A 20489-nucleotide genomic window follows, 5' to 3' on the forward strand; every position below is an offset into this window, starting at 1 on the left:
GCCGGCGTGGAAGAAATGAGGACCCCAGCCAGAGAGGGCGGCCCGCCAATCGGTGGGCCCTGATCGCGGGCCAGGCCTCATCGAAGGCCCCCCCCCGGGGTCGGACCCCCCCTCTCCCCCACAGGCCACCCCCCCCCCCCCGATCTTTCCATGCCGAGTTCCCACCGGCTGAGAGCAGGTGTGGACGGAGCCAGCGGGACTCGGTGTTTTTACGACGGCCGCTCGGCCCACCCCGGGCTGAGAATTGGCGGGCTGGCAGCATAGAGCAGCCCCCGACCGGTGGAGCGCCAACCACGCCCGATTCTCCGCTCTGCGGAGAATCGCGTGCCGGCGTCGGGGCGGAGTGGCACGATTCACGCCGGTCACGTGGATTTTCTGGCCCGGCCCCGGGCTGAGAGAATCCCGCCCCTGGTTTCCCAGGGATCCTGCAAAATTTAATGCTTATGATGTAAACGTTTGGATTCCACCTCCCAGATCTCAGCCTGCCAAATTAAGAGGCCAACTGGCTGTCAGGCCAGGAGGCCTCAGGTACCAGGCTACAGCCGGCGAGTAGAAAAGAGCGGGGGAGAGACTGTAAGTTGGAGGTGACATCTTTGGGAGGGATAGATCAAATTAAAATGGAAATTGAAACATGCAAGTTGAAGGAGTTGAAGAAGGAGTTGGAATTGATAGAGAACTGCCACTGTTAAAATGGAGTCCAGTCAGGCTGGATTTGCTGCTGAGGCCTGTGAGGAAATCATATAAATGCATGAAGAGGTCTATTAAGCCCATCATGGCTACACTGGCTCTTGAAAGAATTGCTGTGCTTAGTCCCATATTCTCCCTTTTGACCTTTTTAAGTTCCTTATCCTCAAGTACCTGTCCAACTCCCTGTAAGAATTATTTATGAGATCAGCATCCACTAAGTTTTCAGTTAAAGTGGTGTTCTAGATCCCAAAACATTTTGCCCAATACACCCATGAAAAATTTGTTTGTAAAAATTGCAAGCATAGTGGACCCAAAAATGACCTTTGGGGAATGCCACTGCAGGCTATCTCCCAGTCTAAAAACATCCAGCCATAAACAACCTTTGCTTCCTGTACTGAGTCAATTCCTTCAACGGAATACTCTGTGCCTGAGACTAAGTGTTATCGCCAGGGCAGAATTTGTGGACTTCTACGTCAACAAAACTGGCACCGCACCTGGGCCGATTTAATAACCGTTAAGGGGCTAGCACCGGTGCCACATGGAACACAATCGATTTCAATGAGAAATAGTACGGTATTCGCTGGGTTCGCAATTGACAATCAATCGGGAATCCTGCACCATTTCTCATTATTTGGAGATGCTGCCGTTGGACTTGGGTGGGCACAGTAAGAAGTCTGGCAACACCAGGTTAAAGTCCAACAAGTTTGTTCCGAATCACTAGCTTTCGGAGCGCAGCTCCTTCCTCAGGTGAATGAAGAGGTGGGTTCCAAAAACACATATATAGACAAAGTCAATGATGCAACACGATACTTTGAATGCGAGTCTTTGCAGGTAATTAAGCCTTTACAGGTCCAGGCGGAGCGACTGGAGAGAGGGACAATCACAGGTTAAAGAGGTGTGAATTGTCTCAAGCCAGGACGGTTGGTAGGATTTTGCAAGCCCAGGCCAGATGGTGGGGGGGAATGAATTTAATGCAACAAGAATCCAAGGTCCCGGTTGAGGCCGTACTCATGTGTGCAGAACTTGGCTATCAGTTTCTGCTCAGCGATTCTGCGTTGCCACGCGTCCTGAAGGCCGCCTTGGAGTACACTTACCCGAAGATCAGAGGCTGAATGCCCTTGACTGCTGAAGTCTTCCCCGACTGGAAGGGAACATTCCTGCCTGGTGATTGTCGTGCGATGTTCGTTCATCCGTTTGCGCAGGGTCTGCATGGTCTCGCCAATGTACCACGCCTTGGAACATCCTTTCTTGCAGTGTATGTGATAGACAACATTGGCTGAGTCGCACGAGTATGTACCGCGTATCTGGTGGGTGGCTTTTCTCACGTGTAATGGTGGTACCCATGTCGATGATCTGGCATATCTTGCAGAGATTGCCATGGCAGGGTTGTGTGGCGTCGTGGTCGCTGTTCTCCTGAAGGTTGGGTAGTTTGCTGCAAACAATGGTCTCTTTGAGGTTGCGCGGTTGTTTGAAGGCAAGTAATGTGGGTGTGGGGATGGCCTTGGCAAGATGTACGTCTTCATTGATGACATGTTGAAGGCTGCGAAGAAGATGTCGTAATTTCCTCACTCCAGGGAAGTACTGGACGACGAAGGGTACTCTGTTGGTTGTGTCCCGTGTTTGTCTGCTGAGGAGGTCGGTGCGGTTTTCTGCTGTGGCGCATTGGAACTGTTGATCAATGAGTCGAGCCCCATATCCCTCATACGAACGGGCAGACGGCCGCCAGGTTGCAGGGCGGGAAACACAGTAGGCCGCCTCCATTCCTGATCTACTGCCTAGGAATCCACCGAAGTGTAGCATTAGGGCCCAAAAGGTCAGAAAATTAGACACCAGTTAAGTTGGTCAGGTGCAGGGCACAGTTTAGCATTAGTGGCTAGGGCACGTATCTGTATATATGTTTTCACATTAAACACTTGTGCACAATGTTACAATGCGCATTGGTGCTCTGTCAGATGGGTGTCAGGGCTGAACTGGCCGCAGAGGGAGTGCGGGTGAGGGGAGGGGGGGAAATGGGTGGACGTTGAGAGTGTGCTTGGCCGAGGGACCGCAGTTCACCCAGCACTCACCGCTCCGGTGTCCCACCTCTGCTACACCAGGTATTCGATGGGACAGTGTGATGGAATGGTCAGCTCGCTTGCAGGGTTCACCCAGATGGACGGTGGAAAGTGCTAACGTAGACAGGGGTCAGACGTTGTCAAATGATGTGGAGCATCAGAGCTCATCGCAGAGCGGGTTGTTATCATCCTCCATCCCAAGGATCATACCCACTGTTACTGCCAACCCGGGGCCCACACCCTGTAGTGCAGCAGGTACATATCATGGAGGGGGAGGGGGGGGGGGTGTGCGGTGTCTGTGTTCCTGGCCATTCCCCCCCCCCCCCGGTCGGTGAACCTGAAGGATCAGAAAGTTCCGTGCGCATTGGCACTGGTGCACACATTGTGCAGCCTCCTGTGCCTGCCCAGGCCCATGTCCTGCCCATCCTAGCCCTTCCCCACATCTTCCTCATCGGATGAGGCCTGGCGTTCATCCTATTCCAGCACATCGCCCCTCTGCTGCGCGATGTTGTGGTGGACAAAGCAAGCTACCACGATGCGGGCAATCCTGCCAGCGCTATATTGGAGAACCCCTCCAGAGCGGTCCAGGCACCTGAACTGCATCTTCAGGATGCCGAAGCACAGCTTGATCATGCTTCTGGTCGCGGCATGGGTGTCGTTGTAGCGGGTTTGCGCTGTGGCCATTAAATAGGCTTCATCAGCCACGACCGCAGCGGATAACCCAGGTCGCCCAGGAGCCAACCTGCCAAACTGGGAGGGGCGCTCGAAGAGGCCAGGGACCGTTAAGTGTGCCAGGATGTGGGTGGCCTGCACACTGCCCGGGTATCGGGCGCATGAAGCGCACCTCGTGGTCAGACACCAGCTGCACATTCATGGAGTGGAACTCCTTTTGGTTTGTGCAGAGTGGCCTGTCATCTGCAGGTGCTCAGAGGGCGACATGCATCCTGTCGATCACCCCTGGAGCCGGGGCATCTCAGCGATGGTGGTGAACCCACTGCCCAGGCATCCTGCTGGGCTCAGTCCACATTGAAATGGATGTATTGTGCCGACTCGGCATACAGAGCCTCCGTGATGGCGCAGATGTACCTGTGCACCAAGCTGTGGGTGATCCAGTACAGGTCCTCACTCGGTGCCTGGTAGGAGCACGTAGCGTAAAGGTTCAGGGCGTCTGTCACCTTGACGGCCACCGAGAGTGGGTGTCCTCCCCAATTCCGCCATGGTGCTAGGTGCACCATGATCCAGCAGATATGTCGCACTGTCCCGCTGCTCAGCCAGTCTTCAACGACATGCCCGTCCGGCAGGTCCTCGAATGACAGGTGCTGTCGGTACACACAGGGCCGCATGCTACGCCCCCTCCTCGGCCTACTGGGCGGCCGTTTCTCCCTCCTCAGCCGCTGCCTCCTGTTCCTCTCGGGCAGGCTCCGCTGCTGCAGCTTCCTGCTGCTCGAGCCACACCAGCTCGTCGCCGAGTGGCAATGCGGACTGTGCCCCCGCATGGCCTTCACCCCCGGCGGTGCCCAGCACCATGGATACCATTGACCCTGGTACCCATCCCTGCTGCCAGAGGTACCAGTGGCTGGCACTACACATGCCAATGGTATGCTCCGCGGCCCCTGTTCTGCGCCCCCCTGTAGGGAGTACTGTGGGTGTTGTCCTTGGGTGGGCTGCATGATGCCACGCCGGCAAGTAGCGGTCAGTTGGAGTGGGGATTGGTATGGGGTAGGGAGGGGTGTGGGGATGGTGGGGTGGGTGCACGCATAGGGATGGTGTCGCTCTGAAGAACCAGGGGCCAAGGTGGGCGGTCAATGGGGTGCGCTGTAAAATGGCTGCCTTGCAGGCCGCGGCAGTGGCAGTCCATGCCTGTATCCCGCCCTAATCCCCTGGGGGTCACCCTGGCCCTACGGCCCATCCCACCGTCACTCCCCGGCCCTGGCGGGGCCCCCCCACCTCAGCAAGTATCAGAACCGGCAGCCCACCGTCGCGCTCCTGTGTGTCCTACCTCCTCTCTGTCCCTCATCAGCCACAATGCCTGTTTCTCGATTTTTAAAAGCACAGGTCAACCTCGCTGCTGGGAATTCCCCTTGGTGGAGGCGGAGAATCGCTGAGGCCTCGGAGAATACCGGGTCAGGCCCATTCATGATATGCAAATGACGTTAACTGTACGTGCGGAGTAGAACACATTGACACCGCTGTCAAGCCATCGGGGAATTACAGTTTGGTGTGAACCCAGCGTCCGCAACGATTTCGGCATAAAACTGATTCTCCACCAAATCGCCTATCCCGATTTCGGCGTCCGTAGACGAGAATCTCGCCCCATTTCTTTTCCCCCTTAATTACATGTGTTTCCATTTTCTTTTTTTAATAAATTTAGAGTCGCCAATTATTTTTCTTTTTCCAATTAAGGGGCAATATAGCGTGGCCAATCCACCTAACCAGCACATCTTTGGGTTGTGGGGGTGAAACCCACGCAGACATGGGGAGAATGTGCAAACTCCACACGGACAGTGACCCAGGGCCGGGATTCGCACCCGGGTCCTCAGCTCTGCAGTCCCAGTGCTAACCACTGCGCCACATGCCGCCCCATGTTTCCATTTTCTTAAGATTCATGTGAGGCATTTTTTTGAATGTCTGATAACCCAAATGTACAATGTGTACTGCACAATCTTGATCAACCTTCTCTGATCAAAGAACTCTACTAGGTTAGTCAGACATGATTTGTCTTCAACAAATCCAAGTTGACTTTCCTTGATTAACCAATGTCTTTGCAAGTCAAAGTCTATTTCAGCATTGTTTATAGTTTACATTAACTTCACCACCACTGAGGTTTGGCTGTCTGGCCTGTACTTTTTGGGTAAAAAGAGGGCATGTCCTTATCTTCCTTCGAGGCTCCTGCACTCATTGGACTTACCCTGGAGAGGGTGCGCTGGCCTATTTATGTTTCAGCCAGGATTGGAAGTCCCATGTGAAAGTGGGCTGTTACATCAAGCGCAGAAAGCTTCGCAGGCAGCGGCAATGCACTTAGCATTGTTGCTGAGTAGAAGGTCTATGCCATTGTTGAAATCTACCCGTGGTTAAGTGTAGTCTCGTATACACTTAACTAAGCAGAAATTTGCACTACACGTCTCGGATGTAAAATGTAATCTTTATTGTGTGTCTATTGATTATAATTGAGATATAAATACCAGATTCCCTTCAGCCATAATTAAATTCTTGACAGTACAATATTCAAGATAATTTTCTGGAGCTTGCAAAGTTTATGGGGGCAGGTTGCAAAGTGGAGTTATGACCACAATCAGATCAACCAACATTTCATTTGCCTTCCTAATTACTTGCTGTACCTGCCTGATAACTTGTGATTCACATATGAGGGCACCCAGATCCCTCTGTATACAACAACATTCTTCAATATATCTCCATCTAAATAATATTGTGCTTTTCTATTCTTCCCACCATTGAATAACTTTACTTTTTCCCACATTGTACTCCGTCGTCCAATTTTTTGCCCACTCCCTTTGCAGACTCTTTGGTTTGGATCTTCCAAACACTTGTCACTGTCACGTATCAGGACCTCTTAGAATTACGTGGTGTGTGCAAATGCTTAGTAATTGCCTTGAAAGCTTAAACCTCCAGTGAACAGATTTGCACTGAATAGATCCTGAAAATACACCAGCACTTCATCCAAACCCTCATTGTTTACGTGTGACTTTGAATAGTATAGGTCATCAGGTTTTTCAGCTCTGAAGGGCATTACAGCCTAACCTGATTGTAGATCGTGTGGTCATGTGATGCCATGATGACACGGTTACTTTGGGGGTCAAATGTCGGGAGTGCGTGTGTTCTCACCGGAGCACGGGCTGAGTCACAGCATGTCAAACTATTGTTGTTGTCCTTGATGGGCAGTCATTGGAACCCAGCACTTCTGGCGACACGGTAGCACAGTGGTTAGCACTGTTGCTTCACAGCGCCAGGGTCCCAGGTTCAATTTTCACTTGTGTCACTGTTTGTGCGGAGTCTGCACATTCTCTCAGTGTCTGCATGGGTTTCCTCCGGGTGCTCCAATTTCCTCCCACAAGTCACAAAAGACGTACTTGTTAGATGAATTGGACATTCTGAATTCTCCCCCAGTGTACTCAAACAGGCACCGTAGTGTGACAACTGGGGGATTTTCACAGTAACTTCATTGAAGTGTTAATGTAAGCCTACTTGTGACACTAATAAAGATTATTTATTAGCGAAATTCTCCGGTATCAGCGCGATGTCCGCCGACCGGCGCCAAAAACGGCGCAAATCAGTCGGGTATCGCGCCGCCCCAAATGTGCGGAATCCTCCGCATCTTGGGGGGCCCAGCCCCAACCTTGAGGGGCTAGGCCCGCGCCGGACTAATTTGCCAGCTGGCGGAAAAGGCCTTTGGTGCCCCGCCAGCTGGCGCGGAAATGACATCTCCGGGCGGCGCATGCGCGGGAGCGTTAGCGGCCGCTCACGGAATTCCCGAGCATGCGCAGTGGAGGGAGTCTTTTCCGCCTCCGCCATGGTGGGGACCGTGGCGAAGGTGGAAGGAAACAAGGCACAAGCCCGCCAGATCGCCCCGCGCCCCACCCAGGACCCCGGAGCCCGCCCGCGCTGCCTTGTCCTGCCGGTAAGAGAGGTGGTTTAATCCACGCCAGCGGGACAGGCATCCTATCAGCGGGACTTCGGCCCATCCGGCCGGAGAATCGCAGGGGGGGGGGCCCGCCAACCGGCGCAGCGCGATTCCCACCCCCGCCGAATCTCCGGTGTCAGAGAATTCGGCAACCGGCGGGGGCGGAGAATCTCGCCCATGGTGTCAGGAGTTGGCAAAATGGTACAGGGAATTTGCCGCATCAACCCACGTGTTTTTCAGTGCTTCCTTGGTATGACAAATTATCTTCCAAGTTCATTCCTTGCTACAGTGAGGTCACTGCACCTCTTTGCCAGATCCTCCACCAGGACATTGAATGGTGTTAGTAGGAGCATCACAAAGCTGCCTTCAACAGAGTCAAACAAGCACTTTCAGCCCCACTGGTGCTGCAATACTTATGAGATGTAAGCACTCATACTCTTATCAGCAGATGCTTCCCAGCATAGACTTGGAGCAGTCTACATCCAGAATGGCAAACCAATCGCCTTTTACATCAAGGGCCCTCACTAACACAAACTCGTTATACCAAGATTGAGAAGGATTCCTCACTCTAGTTCTTCTTCATCAGAAATTCCATGACTTCATATACGGTCATCCTACAAGTGTTGAAACTGATCACCAGCCACTTATAACTATTCTAAAAAAGCCTATTTACACTGCATCTGTTCGTCTGCAGAGCATGATGCTAAAGCTACAATGCTACAACCTCAGTGTCATCTACAGATGTGGTAAGGAGATGTACTTGGATGATGTCCTTTGGGAGCCTTCCTACCCACTCGAGAACAGGCAGATTGTGAGGAAGACATTGACATCATGACCATAGAGGTCCTCTTACAGATCCAGGATGTCCAACAGGCAGACACCACATACAGACAGCTTCACAATGTCATCATGAAAAGCTGGCCTGAGTTCACAAGAGAGCATCTCCATGAGTTCCATACATTTTTGCCATAAAAGACTAACTGATATTGTATGGCCAACAATTCATCATTCCTACTTCCCTTCAGAAGTATTACACCCAGAAACTCCATGAAAGGCAACCAGTGTTGGAAGCAACCAGATACAGGGCAAAATAATCTCTATACCGGCCCTCCATGTACACTGACATGGAGGGGGAAATCTCCAGATTTGCACCATTCAACTCACTCAAGCTGCATCAAACCAAAGAACCACTGCACCTACATGAGATCCAGAACCTCCTATGACCATTTATAGCGCCTTACATGTTTGAGTGGAATAGTAAACAGGATTTGGCCTTAGTCGACTTGTATTTCAGGTAGTATGGACTCAACTACCTGCCAGACATGAAGAGTAACACAGTCATAATCAAGCTGAAGAGAGATTAGACCACACAAAGCATCCTGTTTTGTTATGCTCTTGACACAGCATAAGCTGCTTCCTTGATGTGCACTCTGACAAAGGAAGATTCAGACTTAGAGATAGCTTTAACACGTTTATTACACTATTAACAATTCTCCTACTTGGATTCGACCCTACTGTTAATCCTACTATAGCTACTCAGACTGACGAACCAGTCTGCTACAATCCACGTGGTGGGTGTGACGTTCAATCAACCATGTGTCTGTATTCACTGAGTGTCTCCACTGGAAAGAGACTGAGCATGTGTGATGTGTCCTTTTATATGGGTTGGTGTAATGTCCTCCTCTGGTAGTGTCACCTCTGTGTGTATCGTGACTGCCCATTGGTCGTGTCCTATCTTACTGACCTATTGGTTGACTGTGTGTGTGTCATGTCTCTGGTGCTCCCTCTAGTGTCTATCTAGTCTACGTGTATTTACATTAACTCCTTGTGTATTTACAGTGATGCATATCACCACACACCCCTTTTTTCGTGTTACATATTTTCTGTACAGTGTTAAAGAAAATTGAACAAACTAGGTAGATGAGTGATATTCTGTACAAGTTATGATAACAGTGATCATTAAACAATAAGTCCAAATCATATGCATGAGTCCAAAGTTCATTGTAAACGGCATCAGTGTCCCTGTGCTGAAGGAACCATGAAGTGGTCAAATCACTTCATTGTCGGATTTTGGCTTGTCGATGTTCCCAGTCTGGAGTTTGGTCTGTTTCACCCGAGTCAGTTTTGGCTTCTTGATGCTCCCCGTCTGGAGTCATTTCAGGTTCACTTGCATCTTCTGAGTCTTCTTGATGCTCCATGTCCGGAGTCAAAATGTTCAGAAATGCATTTGCTTGTGGAGAGGCTCGAGCGAATGAGGTTTGAAGTAACGTGGTGTCACCGGATTGTTGATTGTTGAGTGCCTCTGTACATTCTAGCTGAGGTCTGTCACGTTGCACATCTGGTATGGGAAGTGGGATGCCGTCCTCACTTGTCGCACATACAGTGGGTAGAGCCTCAGTAGCTTCTTGTCGTTCACTTGAGCTGGGTAGACTGTTAAGAGTCTTCTTCTGGTGGCTCAATCTGGGTGGACTGACATAGTCGCTTTGTTGTTCACATGAGTGTGGTAGACTGTCATAGTCTTTCTGTTGTTCACTTGAGCATGGCAGACTTGCATCATCTGCTGCTGGTTGCTCAGAGAAGGTTGCTGGACCCTTTTGGTCTTTTTCATGCAAGGACTGCGCTGTGGAGTCTTGCGTGCCTTCCATCGTGGAGTCCGTTCACGAGCTCGCTGTGGAGTCTTGCAGCGTTCCTTGTGTGGAATCGTGCATTGGTCTCGCTGTGGAGACTGTCATCACTTCTTGTTCATGCAAGGGCTGCGCTGTGGAGTCTTGCGTTACTTCTGTCGTGCAGTCTGTCCGCGAGCTTGCTTTGGAGGCTTGTGTCACTGGAGTCACTTCTTATGTGGAGACATGCAGTTTGTCTCGCTGTGGAGTCTTTAATCACTTTGTGTGTGGAGGCTGGAACCCTTTGTGGTGCGTGGACCACTCTCTGTGTGACAGCAGGCTGCTCTCTGTGGGCTTGTACCGCTCTCTGTCTCTTGGTGTCAGGCCGCAGCATAATCCTGCACTCACGAGTCGGGATGTCATCTATGCTGGGCTGAAGATACCCGAATCCGAAGAACACATCCGCGTCTGTGTCGGATACTTCACTGTAGAACACATCTCGTTGCGGTTCAGATTTGGTCCTGGGGTCGCCATCTCCAATGATGAAATCGTCGTCTGAGTCGTAGTCTTCTAGGACCATATCATTACCTTTTGTGTCGGAGCTGGCATTGGGCTTGCGATGTCCAAAGAAGAATGCAAGGTCTGAGTCATAGATATTAAGGGTGGACAGGAGCTATCCAGAGGCCCCCGAGGAGGGGCTGCTTAGGGAGTGACGAAACCTCCAAATGGAATTTGATCTATTGACGACGGGAAAAGCAGAGGCGCAGTGGAGGAAAATGCAGAGGACGGTATATGGGGAGAAGGCGCGCCGGATGCTGGCACATCAGCTTCTAAGAGGAAGGCAGCGAGGGAGATTGGTGGAATTGAGATAGAGGGAGGAATACGATGCAGAGTGTGGTGAGAATGAACAAGGTATTTAGGGACTTCGATGGGGATCTGTATTGGTCTGAGCCCACGGGGGGGGAGGGGGGGGGGGGGGGGAATGTGGCAATTCTTGGACCAACTAAGGTTCCCGAGGGTGGGGGAGGAGCAGGTGGCTGGTTTGGGGGTGCCGATTGGACTGGAGGAGCTGGTTAAAGGATTGGGGGACATGCAGGCGGGGAAGGCCCCGGGACCCGACGGGTTCCCGGTTGAATTTTACAGAACGTATGTGGACCTGCTGGGCCCGTTGCTGATGAAAACTTTTAATGAGGCGAGGGAGGAGGGGACCCTGCCCCCGACAATGTCCCGGGCGCTGATCGCGTTGATTTTGAAGCAGGATAAGGATCCATTGCAATGTGGATCGTATAGGCCGATTTTGCTCCTCAATGTAGACGCTAAGTTGTTGGCGAAGGTGCTGGCTACGAGGATTGAGGACTGTGTCCCGGGGGTGATCCATGAGGACCAGACGGGGTTTGTGAAGGGCAGGCAGTTAAACACGAATGTGTGGAGGCTCTTAAGTGTGATCATGGTGCCCTCGGTAGAGGGGGAAATGGAGGTAGTGGCGGCTATGGACGCGGAGAAGGCCTTTGGTCGGGTGGAGTGGGAGTATCTCTGGGAAGTGCTTGGGAGATTTGGGCTCGGGGAAGGGTTCGTAAGATGAGTCAGGCTGTTATATAGGGCTCCAGTGGCGAGTGTGGCTCCGAACCAGCGGAGGTCGGAGTACTTTAGGATGTACCGCGGGACGAGGCAGGGGTGTCCCTTATCCCCGTTGTTGTTTGCACTGGCAATTGAGCCGCTGGCCATGGCACTGAGGGAGTCTAGGAACTGGAGGGGATTGGTCCGGCGGGGGGAGGAACACCAGGTGTCGTTATATGCTGATGACCTGTTGTTATATGTTGCAGACCCAGTGGAGGGGATGGTGGAGGTTATGCGGATCCTGAGGGAGTTTGGGGACTTTTCGGGCTATAAGCTCAATGTGGGGAAGAGTGAGCTCTTTGTGGTGCATGCGGGGGACCAGGGAAGGGGGACAGACGAGCTACCGCTGAAGAGGGCGGAGAGAAGCTTCCGATACCTGGGGATCCAGGTAGCTAGGAGCTGGGGGGCCCTGCACAAGTTCAATTTAACACGGTTGGTGGAACAGGTGGAGGAGGACTTCAAGAGATGGGATATGCTGCCACTCTCCCTGGCGGGTAGGGTGCAGTCGGTCAAGATGATGGTCCTCCCGAGGTTCCTGTTCGTGTTCCAGTGCCTGCCCATCCTAATCCCCAAGGCTTTTTAAAAATGGGTCAGCAGGAGTATTATGGGATTCGTATGAGCGAATAAGACCCCGAGGGTGAAGAGGGTGTTTTTGGAGCGTAGCAGGGACAGGAGGGGACTGGCGCTGCCGAATCTATGTGGCTATTATTGGGCAGCTAATGTAGCGATGATCCGTAAGTGGGTAATGGAGAGAGAGGGGGCGGCGTGGAAGAGGCTGGAGGTGGCGTCTTGTGTGGGTACGAGTCTGGTGACGGCACCGTTGCCGCTTCCGCCGACAAGGTACACCACGAGTCCAGTGGTGGCGGCGACTCTGAAGATCTGGGGGCAGTGGAGGCGACATGGGGGCGAGGTGGGGGCCTTGGTCTGGTCCCCGATACGAGAGAACCACAGGTTTGTTCCGGGTAGGATGTATGGGGGGTTTCTGAACTGGCATCGGGCTGGGATTAAAAGAATGGGGGACCTATTCATTGATGGGACTTTTGCGATCTATCAGGAATTGCAGGAAGCAGAGGAGGCCTCGGTGGAGGAGTTAAAGGGTAAGTGGGAGGAGGAGCTGGGGGAGGAGCTGGATGAAGATCTGTGGGCTGATGCCCTGAGTAGGGTTAATTCTTCCTCCTCTTGCGCCAGGCTCAGCCTAATACAGTTCAGGGTTGTCCATAGGGTGAATATGACAGGGGCGAGGATGAGTAGGTTTTTTGGGGTGGAGGACAGGTGTGTGAGGTGCTCGGGGAGCCCAGCAAATCAGACCCACATGCCCAGCGCTGGAGGGATTTTGGAGGGGCTTTGCGAGGACTATGTCCAAAGTGGTGAAGCCGAGCTGGGGATTAGCATTATTTGGGGTAGCGGACGAGCCGGAAGTGCAGGAGCCGAACGAGGCCGGTTATCTGGCCTTTGTGTCCCTGGTAGCCCGGCGGAGGATCCTACCCATGTGGAGGGATGCGAAGCCCCCAAGCGTGGATTAACGATAAGGCAGGGTTCATCAAGCTGGAAAGGATAAAGTTTGCCTTGCGAGGGTCTGTGTAGGGGTTCTCCAGGCGGTGGCAACCGTTCCTAGACTTTCTCACGGAACGTTAGCAACCCAGGGGGGGGGGCTGGCGTTTGGTTTTTCTGTTTAGGTTAGAGTGGGGCGTTTTCCTTACTGGTGTGTTTATTTGTTAAATGGGGGTTATTGTACTTTGTTGGAAATCTCATGTATAATTATTGCTTGTTTTGTGCTTTATTCTTTTTTTTTCTGGTTGGAGTGTTTTGTTGAAAATCGTTGAAAATTTGAACAAATATAATTATTTTTTTAAAATAGAGAAATAAAAGTGCGAAATAAATCCCTACAATTGCACATTTAGCGCCACAAAAAAAAATGGATTGCCGATTAAGAAGGAAAAGATACTATGATCTAAATGCCCACAGTTTTGTCTCTTTAACACCAGGTCATATGACCCGGATCCAGACCACACGCAGGATAAATTGGAAGTGGTAGCCAAATAGGTACATGGTAGCCTTGGATGGTGCCCAGTACATATAAAACCAGTGTCACCTACTGTAGGTATTGGAACCAGCACCAGACCGCCACAGTACCCCAGTCATCCAACCTACAATACAGGTTCCCTACACCAGTGGAAACGGAGGCTCCTCCAGAGGCCTGCTCAGCAAGCCCTAGAGTCACTAGGTACACCAAAGGAACACTTTAGGTCATTAACACTGAGGACACCAGCCCGAGAGCATCTCCAGCACAAACAACTTGCATAATCATATCAGAAACAGAAAATACTGGACAAACTCAGCAGGTCTGACAGCATCTGTGGAGAGAGAAGGGAGCTAACGTTTCGGGTCTGGATGACCCTTTGTCAAAAGCATCCAGACTTAAAACATTAGCTCCCTTCACTCTCCACAGATGCTGTCAGACCTGCTGAGATTGTCCAGTATTTTCTGTTTTTGTTTCAGATTCCAGCATCCGCAATAATTTGCTTTTATATTGTTGCATATGTTCAAATACAAGATTCCAGGACCTTGAAACAATCTAGTCTACAACCGGTCTTCGTATTTTAAACAACGGAACTGCGGGTGGGGGGGGCGGGGGGCTGAGGGAAGGATACATGATGGGCAATACACAGCCCGTTTTACCCAATGTAAAGTTATGTGTTTGAGGTACCCTCAATAACGACGCTTAGAGTGTAAACGGTAAAGAAGGCTTTATTAGACGAAGAACTATGCTAGAGCTGAGACATGTGCTGACTGCTGCACAGCCCATGAGGCAGCCCTTTATATATGGCTCACAGATGGACGGAGCCAGAGGCGGAGTCCCCAGGGTTCCAAGCCCGGTCTTAAAGGGGACATCACCTTACATGATGATAAGGCAGTAACCGTTCATCACATTCACCCCGTTTAAAAAGAGTCCGGCGGGGGTGAAGTGCCATCATAGGTCCATCCGTATCGGTGGCCGGATCGTCCTCATCGACCTCCTCAATTCGGGCGGTGGTGCGGTGGGCACGGACGTCCCGGTTGAGGGCACATCCGGGAGCACAGCGGTTGGAGCTTCGGTCCGGGTCGGGGCAGGGGGACTAGGCAGGGCCGGGGGTAGCGGTGCCGGCGCCGGCGGGGTGTGTAAAGGGCAGTAGGTGCTCACCAACGGGGGGGTAGGGCCGGAAGGGGGGGGGTGTTGTAGGGGAGCGGCGCGTGAGGGGGCGTCTGTGGTGGGGGATCCAGCGGGTGCCAGATCCCGGAGGGAAACCGTATCTTGCCTGCCGTCGGGGTACTCAACATAGGCGTAACTGGGATTGGCGTGGAGCAGTCGGACCTTTTCGACCAGTGGGTCCGTTTTATGGCTCCTCGCGTGCCTCTGGAGAAGAACAGGTCCCGGAGCCATCAGCCAAGGTGGAAGCGAGACCCCGGAGGTAGACTTCCTGGGGAAGACAAACAATCGGTTGTGAGGGGTCTCATTCGTGGCCGTGCAGAGGAGTGACCTAATGGAGTGTAGGGTATCGGGTAGAACCTCCTGCCACCGGGTGGTTGGGAGACTTCTCAACCGCAGGGCCAGAAGGACAGCCTTCCACACTGTCGCGTTCTCCCTCTCCACCTGCCCTTTTCCCCGCGGGTTATAACTGGTCGCGGTGGATATAAGCGGTGCCTTTGCTGAGCAGATACTGACGCAGTTCATCGCTCATGAACGATGTACCCCGGTCGCTGTGGATATAAGCGGGGAAACCGAACAGGGTGAAGATGCTGTGCAGTGCCTTAATCACAGTGGCTGAGGTAATGTCGGGGCAGGGAATGGCGAATGGGAAACGGGCGAACTCATCGATCACGGTGAGGAAATAGGCATAACGATTGGTGGATGGGAGGGACCCCTTGAAGTCCACGCTCAGTCGCTCAAAGGGACCCGAGGCCTTCACGAGCCGAACTTTGTCTGGCCGGTAGAAGTGCGGTTCTTCGGGACCTGTTCTTCTCTGGAGGCACGCGAGGAGCCATAAACCGGACCCCCTAGTTGAAAAGGTCCGACTGCTCCACGCCAACCCCAGTTACGCCTACGTGGAGTACTCCGACAGCAGGCAAGATACGGTTTCCCTTCGGGATCTGGCACCTGCTGCATCCTCCACCACAGACGCCCCTTCCCGCGCCGCGCCCCTGCAGAACCCGTCGCCCCCTACAACACACCCCCTTCCGGCCCTACCACCCATTGGTGAGCTCCTACCGTGCTCCCCCCTTGCGCCCCCCCTTTACACACCCCGCCGGCGCCGGCCTAGCTACCCCCGGCCCTGCCTAGTTCCTCTGCCCCGACCCGGACCGAAGCTCCGACCGCTGTGCTCCCAGATGTGCCCTCAACCGGGACGTCCGTGCCCGCCGCACCACCGTCCGAATTGAGGAGGACGATCCGGCCACCGAGACGGATGGACCTATGATGGCACTTCACCCCCGCCGGACTCCTTTTTAAACAGGGGGTGAATGTGATGAACGGTTACTGCCTTATCATCATGTAAGATGATGTCCCCTTTAAGACCGGGCTTGGAACCCTGGGGACTCCACCTCTGGCTCCACTCATCTGGGAGCCATACATAAAGGCCTACCTCATGGTCTGTGTAACAGTCAGCTCTCGTCTCTAGCTGTAGTATAGTTATTAGTCTAATAAAGCCTTCTTTACAGTTTAATCTCTAAGCGTCATTATTAAGGGTACCTCACAGTAACCGTTCATCACAGTGTTGTTCGCCTGTTCCATTTGTATGTTGATAAATGGTTTTCACTCTGTGACTGTTCGTGCACAGATCCACCTGTTGTCCCAACTTAAACTGGGAAGATGTAGACTGAGTGGTCACATAATGACCTGATGGCATGCCTCCTTAAATAGGTCATGTGCTGGAAGTGGTGGCGTTCTCCCCAGTAGGCAGGCAGAGTTATAGGATGTAAGAGCTTCTCAGAGTGCTGAATAAAGTTGTTGTTCCAGGTCCTTACTTGCTAGACATTGGAACCCACCACATCTACACTGATCATGTTCTCATCTACTCTTCACAAATGTAAACTTTCCTGCAGGGGTTAAGAGCAGGGACCCTGGTTCATTTCTTAATCCATCTTAATGCTAAGAATGCTATGTCAGCCACAACTGTCCTATTGCTGCTCCATCTAGCACAGAATTTGGATTGAGCCTGGAAGCCTACTCGGTGAAGAAATTGTACCATGAGTCTTCTGTTTTACAGGCCAATTAAGAGGCACCCCAACTGTACAATATGTTGGGTGGTGTGTACATGCTCATTCCATGCAGAAAATGCACCACTCACCATGTTCACACATGCCTTAAATATAGACAAAAATACCGAGTCTAATGGCTGATTGAGGCCACGTTTTGTAAATTTTGGTTGCGCAAGGTCAAAACATGAACTGTGCATCCTGTGGTCAGTTTTTTCAGGCTAATCAGACAAAGTTATCAGAAAAAGGTTTAATTTCACTTACATTATCATGGAGCTGGAAGAAGTATAAAATCAGGCCACTTACAGTCACATCTACTTGTTAACTAACCCAACCCTGTTTGCCTCCTACCCCAGCCCCACCCCTATTCCATTAGCTCAAATCCCCCATGCAGATTGCATTTGAACCAGCCGAGTACACTACAATCACTGCCCCCTCCAACCTGTGCCCCCTCTTCCACAACTGGGCCACAACTGATACCTGCAACTCACTAATTTCATCAACCACATGCAACGTGTGCACAATTGAGCTCACACCCCAATTTAGGTGTAAGGAAATAACTTGGTCTTGGTCGGTATAGTTTAATGTTGCTGCAGGTATTGCATTTACCCACTATGGGGAAGCCAGAAGGACTTCATTCTATACCCTGCATGATCTTGTAACATTATACATTAACTGACTTTGAAATGTTTTTCTAGATTTTGGTGTTGGAAAACCTCATCATACTCTAAATTATTCATATTAAATAAGAATCAGAAGCAAGACCAGCCATGCTATTATCATTTGCCAAGAAGCTGTTCCATCCTGCTTAATGAGTCTGAAATCTGTTCAGCTTTTGTTTTACATTAGCCACACTGGGCAGTGGAGGAATTATTGCCCAGAAGGAGTAGGCAAATTTAAAGACAATTCATTGTACTGTCACAATAAGCATTCTGCTGGATCTTTTATGTGGATATGCAGGAAATGGAAACTTAACCCTGCTGACATTCAACAGCATGTGCATATTGACTACTCAGCATGCTTTAGAAGGTTAAGTTACTATTTATCCTTTGGTTTTGAAAATGTATTCTGTGCGTCAAATGGAGTTTTACATTGCACTTATTCTTTAATCAAGTTAGCATTCTGCTTTCAGGAATGAAAGAGTACAGTATTTGCAAGTATTCTGAGAATTCAAGAACCAATAGCACACATCACCCTGTCCTTCCAAGATCACTATCACTGATTTCCATTAGCTGGAAATAAGTGAAAGCTATTGTATGGCTTGCCAATAATGTTTAAAACACACATAAGACGTCACTGTTATCAACATGGTTCCAATTGGAAGAGTGTAAGGGAAAGGATTGATGTCCAACCTTACATTTCTGATTACCATTATAATGTGAAGATTCATTTCAACTTTGTGCCTCATTACGGCAGACATTTATTAAATATTGTCATGGGAATGTCACATTAAGAAATGTTTGGCTGCTCATCTTACTGCAGTAATGTCAGACTGTGGGTGGAGCTGAGCTCTGGCTCTGCTTCTTAGTTTCATTTTGAGAAAAGCTTGGGTGTGTCTGTGTCTTTTTGGTTTCATTTTCAGTGATGGGGCTGTAGCCAGACAAAGCAGGTGTACTGCTGTTCTCTCTGCCATGAAAAGACTCTCTTGATCATTTGATGAATTCAGAATTATAAATGTTCAAAGTAGTTGAACATGAAGAAAGTAGGGAGGTGTGGGATAGAGGGAAATTTGGCCAATTGGATAAGTGACTGGCTATCACATAGAAGATAGTGGGTGGTAGTGGATGGAAAATTTTCAGACTGGAGACCAGTTACCAGCGGTGTACCACAGGGATCAGTGCCGGGTCCTCTGCTATTTGTGATTTTTATCAATGACTTGGAGGAAGGGGCTGAAGGGTGGGTCAGTAAATTTGCTGATGACACCAAGATTGGTGGAGTAGTGGATGAGGTGGAAGGCTGTTGTAGGCTGCAAAGAGACATTGCTAGGATGCAGAGCTGGGCCGAAAAATGGCAGATGGAGTTTAACCCTGATAAGTGCGAGGTGATTCATTTTGATAGAAAAAATTTGAATGCGGATTACGGCAGAGTTCTGAGGAATGTGGAGGAACAGAGAGATCTTGGGGTTCATGTCCACAGATCCCTGAAGGTTGCCACTCAAGTGGATAGAGCCGTGAATAAGGTCTATAGTGTTTATAACAGGGAGCTTGAGTTTAAGAGCCATGGGGTTATGCTGCAACTATACATGACCCTGGTGAGACCACATTTGGAATATTGTGTGCAGTTCTGGTCACCTCACTATAGGAAGGATGTGGAATCATTGGATAGGGTACAAAGGAGATTTACCAGGATGCTGCCTGGTTTACAGGATAGGTTTTATGAGGAAAGGTTGAGGAAGCTAGGACTTTTCTCTTTGGAGCGGAGGAGGATGAGAGGCAACGTAATAGAGGTTTATAAGATGATGAGGGGGATAGATAGAGTGGATGTTCAGAGACTATTTCCTCGGGTGGATGTAGCTGTTACAAGGGGGCATAACTATAAGGTTCAGGGTGGGAGATATAGGAGGGATGTCCGAGGTAGGTTCTTTACTCAGAGAGTGGTTAGGGTGTGGAATGGACTGCCTGCTGTGATAGTGGAGACGGACACTTTAGGAACGTTCAAGTGGTTATTGGATAGGCACATGAAGGCAGCACGGTAGCATTGTGGACAGCACAACTGCTTCATAGCTCCAGGGTCCCAGATTCGATTACGGCTTGGGTCACTGTCTGTGCGGTGTCTGCACATCCTCCCCGTGTGTGCGTGGGTTTCCTCCCACAGTCCAAAGATGTGCAGGTTAGATGGATTGGCCATGGTAAATTGCCCTTAGTGTCCAAAATTGCCCTTAGTGTTGGGTGGGGTTACTGGGTTATGGGGATAGGGTGGAGGTGTTGACCTTGGGTAGGGTGCTCTTTCCAAGAGCCGGTGCAGACTCGATGGGCCGAATGGCCTCCTCCTGCACTGTAAATTCTATGATAATCTATGATAAACCAGAATGACAGGGGGTGGGATAGCTTGATCTTGGTTTCGGGCAATGCCCGGCACAACATCGAGGGCCGAAGGGCCTGTTCTGTGCTGTACTGTTCTATGTTCTAGTGACTTCAACCTGATGTGCTTCTGTTAGAGGTTATGTTTTTGGTATGTCTTCTGGATATTAAAAGGACAGCGGAAGCATTACTTAGTGTTGTATTCTTTGGAGGTTGTATTTGAATTGATGGTTGCTAAGATGTTCACTGTATGTTTTAAAAAGGTTAACTTGAGTTCATAGAATAAACATTGTTTTGCTTTTAAAAAATACTTTTCCATTTCTGCTGTACCACACCTGTAGAGTGGGCCGTGTGCTCCCCATACCACAATCTATTAAAAGTTGTGGGTCATGTGAACTCCATGATACTCTTTGGGGTTCTCTAAACCCTGGCCCATAACAATATCTAGAACAAGCTTTTTCGGTTTCTACTGTCATTGCCCTTCTAGTGACATCATGTTGCTGTATGCAGGCAATGATGTCACTATTCCCACAAGCCTCCTTCGTCGGGGTAAAATAACGTTTACTTTCACCTTCTCATTTCATGTTTGGATAATTAGATCCTTCACTGTCAGGTTTCTCTCGCATTTCTATTCCCT

General features: G+C 50.6%; 1 protein-coding gene across 3 annotated transcripts in view; it reads right to left on the bottom strand.

Annotated features, from left to right (window-relative positions):
- ppargc1a (peroxisome proliferator-activated receptor gamma, coactivator 1 alpha) overlaps window positions 1–20489 on the bottom strand; it is a 1145293-nt gene that overhangs the window by 452096 nt on the left and 672708 nt on the right. The window lies entirely within an intron of this gene.

The sequence above is a fragment of the Scyliorhinus torazame genome, chromosome 3 (assembly GCF_047496885.1).
Source record: "Scyliorhinus torazame isolate Kashiwa2021f chromosome 3, sScyTor2.1, whole genome shotgun sequence".
Taxonomy (NCBI): Eukaryota; Metazoa; Chordata; class Chondrichthyes; order Carcharhiniformes; family Scyliorhinidae; genus Scyliorhinus; species Scyliorhinus torazame.